We start from the raw sequence: 18,516 nt of genomic DNA, 5'->3' as shown, positions 1-18,516 counted from the left end.
AATTTATTTACAGTAATATACAAATCATTAAGTACAAACTTAGCAAAAATCTAAAAATACATACATCAGAGTGTCCGTTGCTGCACACAATGCCCCAGTAAAATTATATCCCAGTAATACCTCAATGATGCTTATACGACAATAGTTTTTGATCGAATTACATTTTTATACAGTATCATAAATCTAGAATATTCTAGAAATTGTAAAAAATGATATTCCTGGAAAGTTCTGGACATAAACAAAGTTCAAGAATGTTCTAGAAAAAATGACCAAACATATTGACCACTCTGGAATGTTCAAGAAACTAAATGTTACTAATAATATCAAGATGAAACAATACAAATACAAAAACCCCACAACACCCCCCCCCTTAAAAAGTTTAATGTCAATGAAAACTTATATTATTAAAACATACATACATTAATACAAATTCTAGTATGTGTAGATACTCTTGACAAGGCATCTGCAATAACATTGTCTTTTCCTTTGATATGCTTAATTATTATGTTGTATTTGTAAAAACCCTCCATCTAGTAAGTCTTTGATTTTTTTACAATTTATGCAAAAATGTGGGGGGTTGTGATCCGTATATACAAGAATTGATGAAAGTAACATTCAGATAAACATAAAATGTTAAGGCTAACAACAAAGCAAGGCATTCCTTTTCAATGGTGGAATACTTTTGTTGACATTTTGTAAGTTTTTTTGAAAAATAAGAAAAACTCTATCTACATTATCATATGTTCTTGAAACAAAGTGCCCCGATTCCAACATCATAGCATCAACAGTAAGCTTAAATTGCTTAGAAAAATCGGGAGTTGACGAATGGGTTGCTTAAGAAGATTTGATTTTATAAAAATGATTTTTACAGTCCTTTGTCCATTAAATTTAAACCCTCTTTTGTAAAAGATTTGTAAGTGGACTAACTACTAAAAAAATTTTGGACAAAATTTTCTGTAAAACCCAGCCATGCCCAAAAACCTCATTAACTCTTTCTTGTTTGTGGGAATGGGAACTTTGCAAAGTTCCACTTTAGCCATAATGGGTGTAACATAACCTTGACCTACTTTATGACCTAAATACTCTACATAAGCATGACAAAATTCGCTCTTCTAAAGGTTCTCATTAAAAATTTGCTTTAGCTAAAATGTCAAATAAAGCACGCATGATTCGGAGATGTTCGTCCCATGTGTCGCTGTATATGACGACTCTAATGTACCTCCTCCCTCAGGTCTTAAAGGGGGAGTGAATCATCCTTTGGAATGTGCCGGTGCGTTTTTCATGCCAAAAGGCATTACTTTATACTGATAAAGTCCATCTGGTGTAGCAAAAGCAGATATTTCTTTTGCTCTTTCTTTTAACGGCATTGCCAGTAGCCTTTCAACAGGTCAAATTTATGAAAATTTGGGCTTTCCAAGCTGTCATACAGTCATCAATTCTAGGTATTGGATATGAATCAGTTTTGGTAACAGAATTCACCTTTCTAAAGTCTGTACATAATCGGTAGGAACCGTCCTGTTTTGGTACAAAAATACACGGTAGCCCCAATTTACTTTTATAGGTTAACAATGTCATTGTCCAACATATACTGCATTCCCCTTCTTAAGTATGAATTTTTATTATTAGAGGTAGGATGTTGTTTGATAGGCAGAGCGTCGCCAACATAACATCATGACAAGCTGCATTAGTTTTTTTTGGAAACATCCGGGGTTTTGATGGTACTCATTCATCAATTTTTTAACTTGTTTTTTTTGGTGAATTTTAAAATGCCAAGTTTGGCATAAAATACCCAAAATTTCTGAGTTTTTCAAGCGGACATTTGATTTACAATCTTTCTATTCATCTCTACACTTATCACTCTCAATACAATTTTGAACAGTCTTCTTGGCAAAAGGGGGGGAAACTGGTTTTACAGAATTTGGTCACCCTTTCAAAATACTCTTTTAACATGTTAATGTGACAAACCCGTTTCTCTTTACGTACCTGGTGCAAAACTACATTTTTCATCACTGATCTTGCTTTCAATTTCATAAGGGCCAAAAAAATCTGGCTTGTAAAGGATACCAGGTAGGTAAAAATCAAGAACCTTATACCTGGCTTAAACACCCTATTTCTGGCATCTTTGTCATACCACATTTTCATTTTATTAGAACTCTTCAAATTTTCTTGTGCTAATTTACAAGCATTGAAAAGTTTTTCTTTGAAATCAGACACATAATCTAAAAGATAAAGATCACTAGTCTCAGTCAGCCACTTTTCCTTCAACAATTTCAAAGGACCTCTAACTGTAACCGAACACCAATTCAAAAGGACTGAACCCAAGAGACTCCTGGACTGCTTCTCGTGCAGCAAATAGTACAAGATGAACCCCTTCATCCCAGTCTTTCTCATACTGGTAACAATAGGTCTTCAGCATTGTTTTTGGGTTTGTAAAAGTTTAGCGCTCCCTGGGACTCAGGATGATAAGCATTATTATACTGCCTAATACCCAACTCATGCATGACTTGCGGGAAAAACCCCCACATAAAATTTGAGCCTTGATCCGACTGAATTGCCTTGGTTGCTCCTACAAAACTGAAAAACTTGGTTAGGGCCTTAACTATGTCTTTGCCTTTATATTCCTAAGAGGTATGGTTTCAAAAAACCGAGTGGATGTACACATAATGGTAAGTAAATATGGTTTCCAGATCTTGTCCTAGGCAAAGGCCTCAAATCCACCAACACTCGACTAAACGGTTCTTCAAAAGCTGGAAGGGGTTTGGAAAGGGGAGCAGTGGTTTTTGATTTGGTTTACCTACCATTACAGACATGGCATATTAAAAACTTGAAACATCCTTTCTTAGCTTGGCCCAAAAAAAATAAAAATCCTTTATGTTTATTGATACCTAAATGACCAGCCATGGTGTATCGTGAGCTTTGACACTGACATAAGCGCTGGGACCCATCTGGTGAACAACACGCCACACTTCATCTGGAGAAGCGTAGGTGGTCGCCATTTTCCATAAATCCATTTTCATATAGAAGCATTCTCCACTTTAGTAGCCTCTTCTGGTGGGAAATGCCCTCTTACAAGTTGAATATATCTGGGTCTTTATGTTGTTCAGAGAGTAAAGTTTTTTGGCTAGGGTGCCTTCCTTTGGGTAACTATTGGATGCAACTCATCATCCTCACCACCAAATTTTGGTAACAGTTCTTTCTTCTCTTGCTTCTTATATTTTGTGGTTCCTGCTTGTTTGAGTGCCATCAAGGTCAGATAAGAAAGTGTCATTCAAATCAATATCAACAGAGGAATTCCCTCGTCAAAGGCTTGAGTATGGTCTGCCTCCCTTTTTCGTCTTCTGGCCATCGCTCTAGTAACAGCACAGGCTGGATAAATGTCATCATCTTCATCATCGCACATAACATCTGGAGTGATTTTCTCACAAACTATGGACTGGTACAACTTTTCCACCAGCTAAATCGTTGCCTAGCAACAAAGAAATGCCTAACAGGAAAGAGGTCAACACCTACATAACAGGTAGTAATAAATCTACTTCAAACTAATTTATGCAGGGGGAAAATAATGACACCTAGCTCCACACCCTGTAATAAAACTGACCCACCAGTAGAAGTCTGCTCAGACAAAGGAACCGCCCTCTAACAATAACGTCTGTGCAGCACCCGTATCTTCAAAAACTGGACAGGGTTTTTTTTCGTGAGTCACCGAGTGAAACAAATCCCTGAGACATAAAGGGCTTATAATCCTCCATAGAAACAATAGAACTGGACTGTGAACCCTGGACATCGGAATGTCAGAACAAACCGAAACTAAGGCTTCTCTATCCCTCTAACTGCCCCAAACATGTGGTTGAGTTTTATCAAAATATTTTTTCTCTTAAGTTTAAAACTTCACTGATCAGATGACCCTTTTTTTTACAATCTAAAGTAGGAAGGACCCATTCCCGACGATCCTTCAACACTCCTGGACCGGACTTAAAAAACCTTGGGATGTAGACTGGAGACTTGTGGAAGCTGAGACCCCAACCTCTTTTTATATGTGTCTGAATTGGGAGAATTTCTGCTAGTCTGGGTCTTATACAAAATTCTTTTTTTGGGCAAATAAGTATCAGATAGACTCTCCTTTCAAAGCAATTTTATCTTTAAAAGTGTTTTCAAATCTTGAGAAACACATTCCTTAAACTCTTCTACCAGGATACTTGGCGCAAATTTGCAAAAGGGTTTTTTCAAGTTTTTAGATTAAACCAGTGATCGAATAAATTTTTTTTCGTGAAAATTCAACAAATGTTTGGTTATCAAACTTCCTATACTTTCTGAATTTTTGTCTATATGCTTCAGGTACTAATTCATATGCTTTTTAAAATTGCTGCTTTGACCTTTTCATAGCAAATTTTACTCCCCTGTGCAGAGTATACCTCAGCTGTTTGCCAACCAGTACACTTTGTAACATTGTTGACCAAACGTGTTGTGGCCATTTGATTTTCGCCTTTTTGAATTGGGGGAAAAAATTTTTAAATTTTTCTTGAAATTTTGGAACTAATCTAATATTTTTTGCTGCGTCAAATTCAGTTTTGACAACTGACGGTTCTGGTTGGTTTTGTAATTTTAATTTCTCTAATTCAAAGTTCATTTAGCCCCCTTTCTTCTCTTTTCTTTCTGCTGCTAATTTGTCTAATTCAAATTTTCGTTCACGCTCTGTTCCTCTTTTTCTTTTTCTGTCTCTTTTGCTCTTCTCTTTCTAATTTTTCTCTTTCAAATCGCATTTTTTTACTTAATTTAAATGATATTTGCCATTTTGTACGAGCCTAACTCTGATCTAACTGTATATTCTGGAAATGTTTTTTTTAAAAAGTTTTCTTCTACTAGTTTGTTTGCAACCTTAATTCTAATGTCTTCCTTTCTCTGGAGGTTTTCACTAACCCAAAAAGCAAACCTAAAGCGATAAGTATCCTTTTTAACGTATCAAAAACCTGAACACTTTAACTAAAAAATTCTGTGACCGAAAACCCATGTTGATTTCTGCTGGCTTATAATCAAATTTAACAATTTAATTAACAAAATTCTGACAATGAACTGCAAAAGTGCAAGAAATTCTTATCCCCAACCCCCCAAATTTTGTTTTGGGTAGAATAACCCTAAATACAAAGATCAATCACACAGTTTAAACTTAACAATAATTTATTTACAGTAATATAAAAACATTAATACAAACTTAGCAAAAAACTAAAAATACATACATCAGAGTGTCCGTTGCTGCACACGTCCCAGTGAAATTTTATCCCAGTAATACCTCAATGATGCTTATACGACAATAGTATCATGATCGAATTGACAGGGTATTTATCATATATAAACTAGAATATTCTAGAAAATTTTAAATACATGATATTCCTGGAAAGTTCTGGACATAAACAAAGTTAAAATTTTAGAAAAAATGACCAAACATATTGACCACTTGGAATTTAAGAAACTAAATGTTACTAATAATATACAAGATGAAACAATACAAATACAACACACCTCACAACACTATGCAGCATGTGGACAAACAACAACAGAAAGTACTACTACATCCAACGCAAAAGATACCATAGAAGAAACGACGCAGTCAAAAGGGAGAAACACCAATTTGATCGTCGGAGCCTCGACTTCCATTGCTGGAGTAGTGTTATTAATGATAATCAAGGACTAGTAGCCAGAAAATGTATAAATCGTAAGTACTCATTTCTTTTTATTTTAGGAAGGCCGGCTGGAATTTTATAAGCATTGTAACTGAACCATGAGAAAAGCAGCTATCATTTAAAACGCATTTGATAAAGGGCTGCATATATCTTGCCTTAGTTAAAGGTTAAATTAATCCTTTTCAAAAAAATTTCAATAAAACCCTTTCAATTAATGTCACTTGTTTCAACAATTTTTGACACTGGTGTAAATATTCAGTCATAAATTTGTTTTATATACATGTAATTAAATGGGAAAAAACATCACGAGAAACAACAGGCAGACATGGGCCAATCAGAACTAAGATTGTTTGGGGGAAAACAAAACACAGGTTCTGAGTACAATCCAATTAGTCCTTATAAAACAACAAAAATTCCTACGTTGCGCACTCAATTCTGCATCACTTCAAATCTAGTGGCGGAACTTGTCATGTTGACGCCGATAAATATCACAGATATTGCAACATTTAACTTCATCCTCTCTTGCACATAGATAGTAGTTAACCTGTTCTAATACTTTACTTATTTTATAGGTAATACTTACTTAATTTATATATATTATTTACTTTGAAGCTGCCTTTAAAAGGCAATTAAAAAATTAAATTTATTGATGATGTAAAAATGTGAAAAATTTTGTACAATTTAAAAATTGTTTTCTGCAAAGATTACATTGTATGTGTATAGGGATATCTATGAGCTTTTTAAATACAAATGCATGCAATATTAAAGTGGATTTCTAAAGGATAACATGAGAAATTGGAACCAACGACGTAAGGATCAATAATTTATAGAGCATGAGACCACACATATTTGCAACCAAATAAAACTGGAGCAATAAACACTAAATATTTTGTAAAACTTGATCATTGTTTTGTGTATGTCGGGGTTTTTTTTTCCTGTTTAAAGAGGATTTTTGTTTAACTTTGCTACATTTAAAAAAAAAAAATTTTAAGGTTAACTGTAAGATAAAAATAATAAATTACGTACATATGAACATTGTTTTAAGGGGGGATGTGAATTTAAACTCTATGGATATGAGAAATCGAAATGATATATCATAAATATAGACAGAAATACGTGCATATGGACATTGTTTTAAGGGGGTATGTGAATATAAAATCCCTGGATATGATTAATCGAAATGAAAATATAAATATATACACTTTTTGTGATAAAATTTGCCATAAGTTGTTAACATTCAAAGGCATTCAATGCTATAGAGTGCCTCTACACCTAAGAAGTATTTTTGATTTTTATTGCAGGATTGTTTCTAATAATAGCCTCAATATCCGATAAAAAATGGTTATTCCAAAGTATTTCCTTTTTTATTTTGAAATATTCAAAATATTTACATTTTCCAATTTGTATCATTTTTACCAATAAAAAAAACTTGATAAAAAAAAAGCAATGTTATAACATAAGGTTTCTCAACATACTTAAGCTTTCTTTTTTATGATTTACGTAACCGCCTTTGACTATCCGGTTCATTTATATTAGCGATTAGCCGATTACGAAGTCCTTACCGACCACAACTTGTTTTGTCCTTAAGCACTTTAGGAAAGCCAATGATGACCGTAATATAGTATGCGAGTCCAAAACATGTCGGCACAGCCGAGCGCTAAAAAAATTCATTCAAATTTTAAATCACCGTAAATGGGAAAAGTTCCTAAAGGAATGAATTCCCGTTGTGATTGAGAAAATTCCAGGCTTGATCATGGTGTTAGGATTAACGATATAGGTGAATCACTGACGGCCAGTTGCAAAAACCTCCCAGGAACAAGTCATAAGTCGGGTTTTTACAGACGTTTTTCTGAAAATAACAAGCAGATCACATCTCCAAATCTTCAAAATGGTATCACAACAAAAGCTGTGGATTTTCTGTGGGAAATATGGTATAAATTAAAAATATTCAGCGTTCAATAAACCATGCTTTCTTTTTTGGTAAACGGATCAATAATGATCACGTGATGGATAAGAGCTTTGCTGATTGGTTAAACCCCATTTTAGATGTGGGAAAAAGGGGGTAAAATTAGTTCAATAAAAGAACCGAATAGCTGCTTAGTATTAAGCTATTTACAATACAGACACTGTTATATAATAACATAATACAATACAGACACTGTTATATAATAACATAATAAAACAAGAACATGTCACATAAATGAAATTATTTGCAATAATTACTATTTTTAAAATTTACAATATTTTGATAGAATATCTGTGTGTTTCGCTGAAACTTACTTTGGAAAATATATATGTAGTATATATTTTTCTTTAATGATGACCGTTTCACAATTTTAATATGTCCGCAATCTCATTTTTTATTTAAAGAAATGGGATGTCTGTAATATACCGAATTTAATGTTTTCTTTCCTTTTTTTTGTCTTTGAATGATATTTACAAATACGTTGCCGATATAAAGCTAAAGTTCAATTTGCCAATGTAAAGTATACTATTGAGAACATAGGTGCTTTATGTACCTCCTCAATAAAATTTAAAAGCTTAGACTTTGTGTTCCCTAATAAAAAAATGGTACTTTTTTGTGTTATCCACAAAAACGTCTGATAATTTTTTTTGTCTTCTCAAAAACGTCATTACTCTTTTTTTTCTTGTCAAGGATTTTTAGTTGGTATTAGTGCCCCCTACTGAAAATATATGGCTGTTATCCCAAAACAAAACTTGCTTCCTACGGACCTGCATTGTGTATTAAATGGCTGCTCAATAACATGAGTTGGATAATTTTTTTTTAAATTTTTTTTAACAAATAAACTAAATTTCGATTCATAAATGAATTTTCAAAATAAAAAGTATTATTTCATTGAAGGATAAAAAAAACCCCCGAAAATTATCCGAAAATTTGAGTTATTCTCTTTTTTAAAAAACAAAGAATTAGTAAACAGCTAAAATAAATGGTATTACAGATCTGGCTGATTGTTAAGCATGTAATGAAGAAACACCATGACAAACATTTTGGGGTTAATTTTTAGTTTTATGGTCGATGACCAGGAAATCTTATGCGAGAGTAATGTATCCCTGGGCCAGTCGTCAGTTAACTTTTTTATTTCAAAATGCAACTCCTCTTATAGCTTTGGTCTGATTTTAATATAACTTATTAAACACAAAATTTAAAAGTACACTATGCTTCATACACAATTTCTTATGCTAGAATCGGTTTTGATTTCGATGAAAAGTGTTGCCTTGGTTACTAAGTATAGAAATGTCTTTTAAATGTTTTCAAATTCCTACTCCTCTTACAGTTTGATCCTATTGTAATTTAACTTTGCACACAACTAGTGTACACACTAAGATACATAATTCTGGTCATCGGTTTTCGGTTACTTAAAAATTGATATTTCTGTGAAATACTTTCAAAATGCTATCCTCCTACAGTTTTATCTATTTCAAATTGACCATATTTAGTTACAATAACATAAATATAAATCAATGTATTGGTAACATGTATCGATTTTCGATTAACGCTGTTGCTCTGGTTACTAAAGAAATTGTGGAATTCTTTTGAAATAATATTCCTTAATACAGATTCAGTCTTATTATAATATATATTAGGGATGCAATTAGAATACACTGAGATAATAATTGTCTTTATTATTTTTTTAATTTTGATGAATGATGTTGCCATGGTCGTACAATCGAACTTAAATTAAAAATTCTATCTACAGTTGTAGTCTTTTTGCAAGCTTGCCACAAAAAAGACTTTATCAAGGATCATTATTCTATTTATTGCAGTTGTAAAGTTTCAGGTCCCTATTGCTACTTTTCTCTTTCCCATTTATAAGTAGTAACCAGTAGAGTTACAGTCTCGACAGAGATTTTTGGTTATTTGTTATCGAGGTCTTGTGATTGATATAAATCGTTGGACTAGATTTCCACTATATATCTCAACACAGCATATATGAAGTTATTGAAAGAGCTTGAAAAAATAATTACAAAAGATATATTTTAGACCAAAAGGAGAAATATCCCATTTTATAATCAATTTACACAATGGCATAACGAAGGCGTGTTAATACTAAATATTTAAAGACCTTGATTGAAATCTAAAGGTACATTCATTATATGCACGCATGAAAAGCTACCTCTCAAAAGACGCTATTTATACTTCCTTGTCTGCATTAGGAAACGATCTCCAATGTAAATATTTAAGAACTTGATAATTCAAAACGGAATAAGTTATTTAAGTGTCCCTCAATGCTCACTTCTTCAGGTTTATATCTAGACAGAAAATTTCAAGAATTATTTTTTTAACCGTGCATAATCGACATTTTTCAAAGAAATAGAAGCGCACTGGTTAGATTGTCTGCTGTAGGTTCGTGGAATAAGGAGTTGATTCTTGCGTCGCGGGTTCGAGTCCCACTGGAGATTGGGCCTTTGGATGATACCATATAAACCGAAGACCCGTGCCGGAGTTGGTGCTGGCACGCAAAAGATCCTCCAGAGCTCATTTGCCTTAAGTGCCGAGTATAGGGCAAAATTTGTAGCTCTCAACCGGCAAATAGTGGCGTTACCATATAAGAGAAAACTTAAAAAGAATTTGAAGAGACCTTGAACAATTAACATGTAAATAAATTAACAAGAAAAAAAGATGAAACACCTATGCTCCCGTATGGCTGCTTATGGCGAGGTTTGGATTCTCAAATGCATGTCAAACCCCAAGGTCAAGGTCAAAAGTTTTGTACTCAAAGGAAGGGCTTGTTACAAGCATACACATGTGAAATATGAAAGCCCTAGTTTTAACTGTGTATTTTTTTTCAAAAGTGAGTCAAACTCTAAGGTCAAGGTCAAATGGTCAAACATATTTTTCAAGCGGAAAGGTCTTGTAACAACAAATAAACATGTGAAGAATGAAAAAGTTCTAGCTCCAACTTAATTAAAATTATGGCTAGGTTAAAGTTAGGATTATTTCGGTAAAGTGAGCCAAACTCAACGGTCAGGGTCAAATTTGGTGATAGCAACAAAATGGCCATGTCACAAGAAATACACCTGTAAAATATGAAAGTCATAGCCTCTTCCACTCAATGGTTATGGTATAGGTTAAAGTTGACAACAGACTGACATAGAGACCGAACAAAATCAATATAATCCGGAAGCTTTCGATTCCGGACATAATTATTAATGTAAATCCTTGAAATAAATAGTTTTCAAATATAATTTCCTTAGATCTATAATTTTAAATTAACAAAACATTTTTCACTCGTCTGGTTATGGTAACAAAACATGATTAAATTGTCTGTTCTTGCAATGATAGACCAGTAATTGTTTAAAAAGTCAATAAACAAAGTAAATAAGACATCTTCTTTAAATTTTGTTTGATTTCATCCAGATTCCACTAAAACAAACAGTAACATATTAATTATTGTAACATGAACCATACATGTTTCCATACCAGAGTAAAATGTTTACAAACATGTTTGACTGATCAAGCAAAGTATTCTGTTTAAAATTTAATTCTAAAAATTGATTTAGCAGCAGGCAGCAGATTTTTCCGAGAATTTAATTTCCAATAATTGCAAAGTGGAATGTTTAAACTAGTCTTGATTAAAAATAGGACCAAGTCAATCAGATCATGTTATTGCTAAAGAAACTCTTGTTTAAAGAGAGAAATTCATGACTCATTGTATTTGAAAATACATGTACATGTAAAAAAAATTAATTGTTTTCAGTTAGTTAAACATGAAAAAGAATTGGCAATTTCTGTCCCTGGAAAAAAAATTAGCAGGGTTGATTTTTTAAGTTTCGGCAAATAAATATTTACATTTATATCAACTACTTTGACTGCAAAAGGCGATTGTTTTTATAAATTACCTGTAAGTCAGGCCCATTCAAAATCTTTATATTAAAGTGTAATGTTGAGGAGGTAAAGCAGATCAAAATCAAAATATATTTAAATTAATACACATTTTACATGCGTTTGAGAACTTGACTTAAGTCTAAGTTTGTTTCATGATCCTGAGGCCAGATTCCGTAACGCGTAAAAATATGACTTGCAAATTATAGGAAGCTATCGATATTCAATAAATATTGCAGCGTTTTAAATGCCAGTTGAATTCTTCCTGCTTTAGTTTTTAAAACAGGATCAATACAGGTTACCATATATTTTTCTCGAAAGAACAGTGGCAGTATGAGCAATTTTGTCATATATTTCTGCCTCTTTTCGTGTCAATTTTGTGGAATAACGGCATTTGGTAAGTTAGTCGTAACTATGGTTTCTTAAGTGATTTGACGCCATTAAAACTACATTGAAAATGAAAATAGCAAACAGCTGCAGGAATATATTATCATATTCAAATATTTACATGTGCCAATATCTTTCCTTATATAACAATATTTATTTATATAATTGCAATTCCATTTTTTAATGACATGCAGTTGGTCACTTGATCAGACTTTGTCATTTGGAAAGCTCCGATTGTGACGTGAAATGAGATCGATGGTACATTATGTACGTTTTATTGCATTTCAATAGCAAAGAACAAAGTCTAAATAGTGCCTATATTTCTTTGTAACACGTGTAAAAGTAAAATATAGCTATAAGAAATACAATGTCTTTTTTAGGGTTTCATATTAAGTTATGGCGTTAAGTTGGTACTTGATCAAATCTAGTTTAACGAAATTCGGGCGTTATAGAATTTGATTACGTGACCAACTTCATGCCAAACCCCATTGAAACTCTAAAAATTATATCTTATTTATTAAATGATGAAGATAACAAGCCGCAGAAAAATAATAAAGCTCTAAGGTCCATTTGAAATATACACACTAAGATCAAGGCCATGGACTTATTGTAGGCCTTTCAACTAATTTTTAAAGTTGCACATATAGTAAAATACATTTCATTGATAGATTTATAGGAACATGAAATTATCAAAAAAGATAATAACTTATGCATACGTTTTAAGAACAGGTAACTCAGATGTGAAAAATGACCAACTAAGTGCCGATTTATGAGTTATCGTTTATAAGAATGACATATAGGCTACTTCAGTATTGGTATTGTTATTTACACAAAAGGGTTCCTTTCATTGTTTTGTACATAAAAGCTTTGACCAAAAGGAGGAGAATGTCCTCACTCTACCTGAAATAACAGGGTCAAATGAATGGGGAACAGACCATATTCAATATTTCAACTCTCTTTGACGATTGTTATGAGGAAGAAAATATAATGACATGTTTTATTTGTATGCTTTTTCGCTTCCTATATCAATATATTAATTTGTACAAGTAAATGCATCAATTAATCATCTTATTTGTGTTACCTAGCACGAAGAAGTACGACCGAGTTTAAACATTTAATCAGGTTAGAACTAGAAGGAGGTTGATTTCACTTTTATTTAATTAAAAGTTTTAATTTACTTCTATCTAATTAGACTGATGATATGGTAAATAAGTCTATCATTAGTGCTAAATTTTAAAACCACTGGATTCTATTGACTATTGACAGCAAAGAAACACTCGGGATATGCTACAAACGGACTTGTGTACATAAACAGTTAGATACCTCGGACCTGCTCTAAACAAGTTTCAGCAACCATTTATCGATCATAACAGCTAACCCTAGCGGCAATTGAAAGGCCTACTTATTGCTTGTGTATTGCTTTACGGCAGTATTTCAGCCATATCTTGACGTTGAAGATGACATACATGTATCAAATATACGATTCCACCCTTTTTATTAAATAAAACTAAACAGAATCATTAAAAGATAGGGGTATTCAAGATTTGTCATTCCATTGCAAAGCCTGAAACTGCGCTTCTAAGTCTTGTACTGAGGGTAACTTTCTCTTATCGGCACTTCCTCTGAACTACTAAATTTTGATTCAATGAATCTTAATCAAATACTGTCATCGTGTACGAAGTTTTTTTTTTTCTATGCCTAGATATTGCCAATTTGAATGATGTAATTGGCAGAAAAAACTTTTGGGAAAAATGAAAAAAAAAAAAACTCTTTTAAACTTAATTTAATAAAAGCCCAATTGGTACCAACTATTTAATGGACAGATATTAAGGTTTTTCATAGTACACTATGGGAAGGCCGATGACTCTATCATAGTTTAATAAAATTTTTCGACGGTGATTACAAGCATTTAATAAAACTGAGAAATTAAATATTGATTAAGTGCAATTACACAGATGACCGTAATCTCTGTACAAAATCATGTATTTTTAAAAGATGCATGAAATATGTTTTTTTTTCTTTTAATCATCATGTTGTATAACATCCCTGTAAAGCGCGATCAGCAACCCCCCCCCCCCCCCCACTTTTTATTTCCTAACATAACCTTTAACTACTGAAAATGATCATTGAAAAAGCGACCCCTAACTCCCCTTCCCAACTTAAAATTTAGTAAAGTAATATAATGATTTTAATATCTTACACCTCATTTAAGAAATATAGGATTTTGGAGTTTGGACATTTTTTTGTTTGGCTTGTCAAGCCCCCCCCCCCTATATATATACGGGAGGTGTAACCCCCCCCCTTCAAAAACGAGGCTATGTCCCTGAAATGAAAGCAGTTTGGTTTGTGCTGGAGTATAATTAGCTGTAAATAAAACTAGAAAATCTTTAATTAGGGTTAATATTAATGTATACTTTTCAGGATTCACTTCGTGTATATTTGTAAAATAGTTTCTGTGCAAATGTTAAATAGACAATGCTCCTATCGTATTCCAATGCTCTGAAATAAATCAGAGCTGTTTGTTATCTACCGATATTGAAGTTTTGTTAAGAATATTTGCCAAATATTATAGAAATAAAACTGCAAAAATTTCGCATCAACACAATTTTCACTAGAAATTTTGACAACTGCGAATCCATCGTCAACGATGTGTATGTAATTAAAGCAATCCTATACCTGGAGAAAAAGAGAGAATCGTAATATCGCATAAAAAACAGCCCTAATCAGTAAATTATATGTTCCCCAAATGAAGATTTTAGAACCTACTTACTTTTTTTTTCTTTTAATCAAAATTCTTCACTGGTACTTTTTGTCCGTCAGTGTTCTCGAAAACTACTCGTCCGATTGGGATAAAACTTTTATTAGGTACATGTATGTTAATCAGATGTGCGGAATGAAGGTCATTTTGCGCGCATATTCATGCACGTGCAGGCGTGTGAAATGTATGATATTCTTAATACAGCTGGGTACAATCCACTAATTGTTTTCCCATAGGCGACAATGTTAACGTTTCTTCTCATAGCGATGTCCCTAATTTTCGTTCAGAAATGAGTGACCCCTCAAAATCAAAGCACATAAACTTGTCTTTCCTTGGAGAAATCTCGAAGTGGCATGTGTCATATTCGTTTTCCGGCAAAATGCGTCTGTCTGCGGGAAACTCTAAAAATGAAAGTGAAAGTAGGGGAATTTCAGAATTCTCACTGGCGTATTATTACACAAAATAATTCGGCTGATCTTCTTGATAAATTACATTTGCCAAGCTTTTCTGGTAGGAAAGATACTCCTTATCAACAAGTATGAGGCTCAGTTCAGTACACCTGCCCAATTTTTTTTATGCAAATCTGCAAATTAAGGAAGTAATTTTTTATGCACTACTTTCTTCACCTACCGATTCTAGAAATAATTAGTGGGATGTACCCATATAAAAATTCATTTTTTTTTGACATGACAGTATTTCACACTGTTTATCAATCTAATAAGAGCATAAGTAGAGACATCATGCCAAGTTTCATAAAATCCAATCATTAAAAAGATTTTACAGCATTTACAGTTCTATGTGTAATATCCTTAAAAAATGCTCCAATCTAGCCAAAACTGCACCCAGGTTTTAAGTCAAATTTTAGCCTATTAACACATTTATACCATTTTTATTCACCTTCATAACTTTAAATACATAGTAAAATCATAATCAAGCACTTAATTGGGTCAATTTCAATTATTTTTAAAAAATTAATCTATTTCCGCACAAAATATGACCATTTTTCACCCTACAGAGAGAGAGAAATAATAAAAAATTAAGTTTACCAAATACCCCGAAAGTAGTAAAATTAGAAAGTACTGAATATTTCTTGTCCATTGATGTATCATTCATGAAACTTGGTCTATGAATAAAAATGTTATAAGCCTTTATACTCCTAAATTTGAATCATTTGTTTAAAAGCAATTCTCACAAAAATTTACTCATCTATGACGTCACAATGACATCATAATAATGGATAGCTCAATACATGTTTATATCACTTTTCCCGTACTTTTTATTAAAGACAAAATCAGTGCAAATATATTCATGTTAAAAATAAAAAATCAAATTTATGTGGTTTTGCAGATTAAATAAATAATCTACTAAAGTTGTTTTGTTTTGTTTCGATGGTAACCATTTTGTAATTTGTAGGAAAATGAGAAAAAAATTGAATTTCCGGACAAATCAGCATAATTTTACAGTCAAATATTGAAATTTCAATTCTTTTATCTGTGTAATCTTAATAATGCATAATTTACAAAACAATGATGTAGATCTAATTAATTTGAAATTCTTAAATAGGAAAAGAAAATTTATTTGAGCTACAAAATGTACATAACAGTGCATGACAGATTTGTTATAGATACATACTTTCATATTCTTATCACCAATTTAATATGTACATTTCCTCACCACCGCCACCCACCCAGACCTCACTTCAATGATTTTTTTAGAAAACTTTAACTTACACATTTTGCTGACTGTCACATTTTGCTGGTGATGTTTCAAGATGTATTCAAATGGATGAGTTTGCTGGCCAATAGTTTTTTAACAACACCATCTGCATGAACCTCATGGTTTTCCTGTACCAATCACCATGAACCTAAAAAAAATCAAAACAATAAATGGCACAATATCACATTTGCAGACAGACAGACACACAGACATTCAACACATACAATTTTACGGGGGTATTCCTTTTATGCCCATAACTTGAAATTACTAATTAAAATGATGAAGAAGAAGGTATGGTTTCCATACAAATTTTGCCCTGTGATTTTCTAAAAAATGAAACTGGTGTAAAAGTTGAAAACTCATGCTTTTTAAATAATTGAAATTCAATGCAGAAAAATCATACAAGTCATTTTCCTCACATGTGTTTTTAAATGCTAATTATGACGTCATAAACATGTGCATTTTCCCGTATTTTCTTTAAAAGTTGCAGAAGACACCAATTTTCAATGGAATTTTCTTTCAGATAACATTGTCCACAGGCATCGCCCACAAAGATCTTGAGATATGTGATTTGTTATTGAATTTTGCACAAAATATCAAAAAGTTAACGTGGGCGACGGCTGTGGACACTGTTTTCTAAAGGAAAATCACCCTTGAAAGATGCCATTTTGAGGCTTGTTCTGTTGAAAATAGAGAAATGCTTCACATTAATGACGTCATATTTGCAGAATGGTAATCTTTCATGCCATATTCTTTCCTGATTTATCAGAGTCATTTATTTACCTAATATTTAAGCCAGTTTCAAAACTTTTTGATGTCATCTCATTTTTAGGGCGCAATAAAGCAAAAACCATACCTTCTTCTTTGCTCCACTTGAAATATCACACAGTTAACTTTGATAATAAAGTTAATTCAGTAGAAAAGGTAAAAAGCATGTTTTACTGACAATAATTGTACATTCAACAAATACATTTAATGCAACTGCTAAAAAAATATGAGAAAAATCAGTTAATGTGCATGTTCGCAGACATCGTTTAACTCCTAGACAGCTGTACCCAGCTTGACCGCTCAACTGATCTGAAATGATATATGTCACATATCTGACATGTCGATCATAATGTCAGATCCAAAAACATTCAATTGCTACTTACAACATGTACAAATACTGTATTAAGGTACATCTCTTACCTTCTGTGTAAAATACAAATGCCCATCACCTATATACTGTTAAAACACTGCACTGAACAGTTTTGATAACTTTCTGCTAAGTTTACTTTCACTTGCCTTGACCCTGATTGAATACCGATCCCAACCTCATTTGTGATTTTTTGTGTATTGAAAATAAACCACAGTGAAGCATGTACTTCTACATAATTGCTTCTTAATCAGTTTATATATATTTATCATTCTGAATAAATAAATGATATAAATCGATGTATTTAATCTACATGATACATGTGTAAACAATGGGCGATACGCGTATCAGCATATTGACTGTACCGGGGGGCTAGACACTTTATTTATGAATCAATGTGTATCAACAAAATAAGAATTGTTTTTTTTTTATAAATTTGAACAATTTAATATAATTTAAAAAAAACACCAACTTTCAAATAAATTCAAGATCTATGACATCTTTCACTTACTGAAATGCCTACCAATATGGGCACTGTCCACTATAATTGTTTTCCCATAGGCGACAATGTTAACTTTCTTCTCATAGCGATGTCCCTTATTTTCGTTCAGAAATGAGTGACCCCTCAAATCAAAGCACATCAACTTGTCTTTCCTTGGTTAAAATCTCGAGGTGGAATGTGTCAGATTCGTTTTCCGGCAAAATGCGTCTGTCTGCGGGAACCTCTAAAAATGAAAGTGAAAGTAGGGGAATTTCAGGATTCTCACTGGCGTTGTAATACACAAAATACATGTAATTCGACTGATCTTCTTGATAAATTACATCTGCCAAGCTTTTTTAAAGATACTCCTTATCAACAAGTTTGAGGCTCAGTTCAGGACATCTGCCCAATTTTTTTATGCAAGTCTGCAAATTAAGGAACTTGTAATTTTTTTTTGCACTACTTTTCTAACGATTCTAAAAATAAATTCGGTTTTTAGGGTACATGTATGTTGTG

Source organism: Saccostrea cucullata, unplaced genomic scaffold (genome assembly GCF_032062105.1).
Source record: "Saccostrea cucullata isolate Sc308-1 unplaced genomic scaffold, CSIRO_AGI_Scuc_v1 ctg6678, whole genome shotgun sequence".
NCBI lineage: Eukaryota > Metazoa > Mollusca > Bivalvia > Ostreida > Ostreidae > Saccostrea > Saccostrea cuccullata.
The sequence above is the reverse complement of the archived record's forward strand: the minus strand, read 5'-3'. Positions refer to the sequence as shown.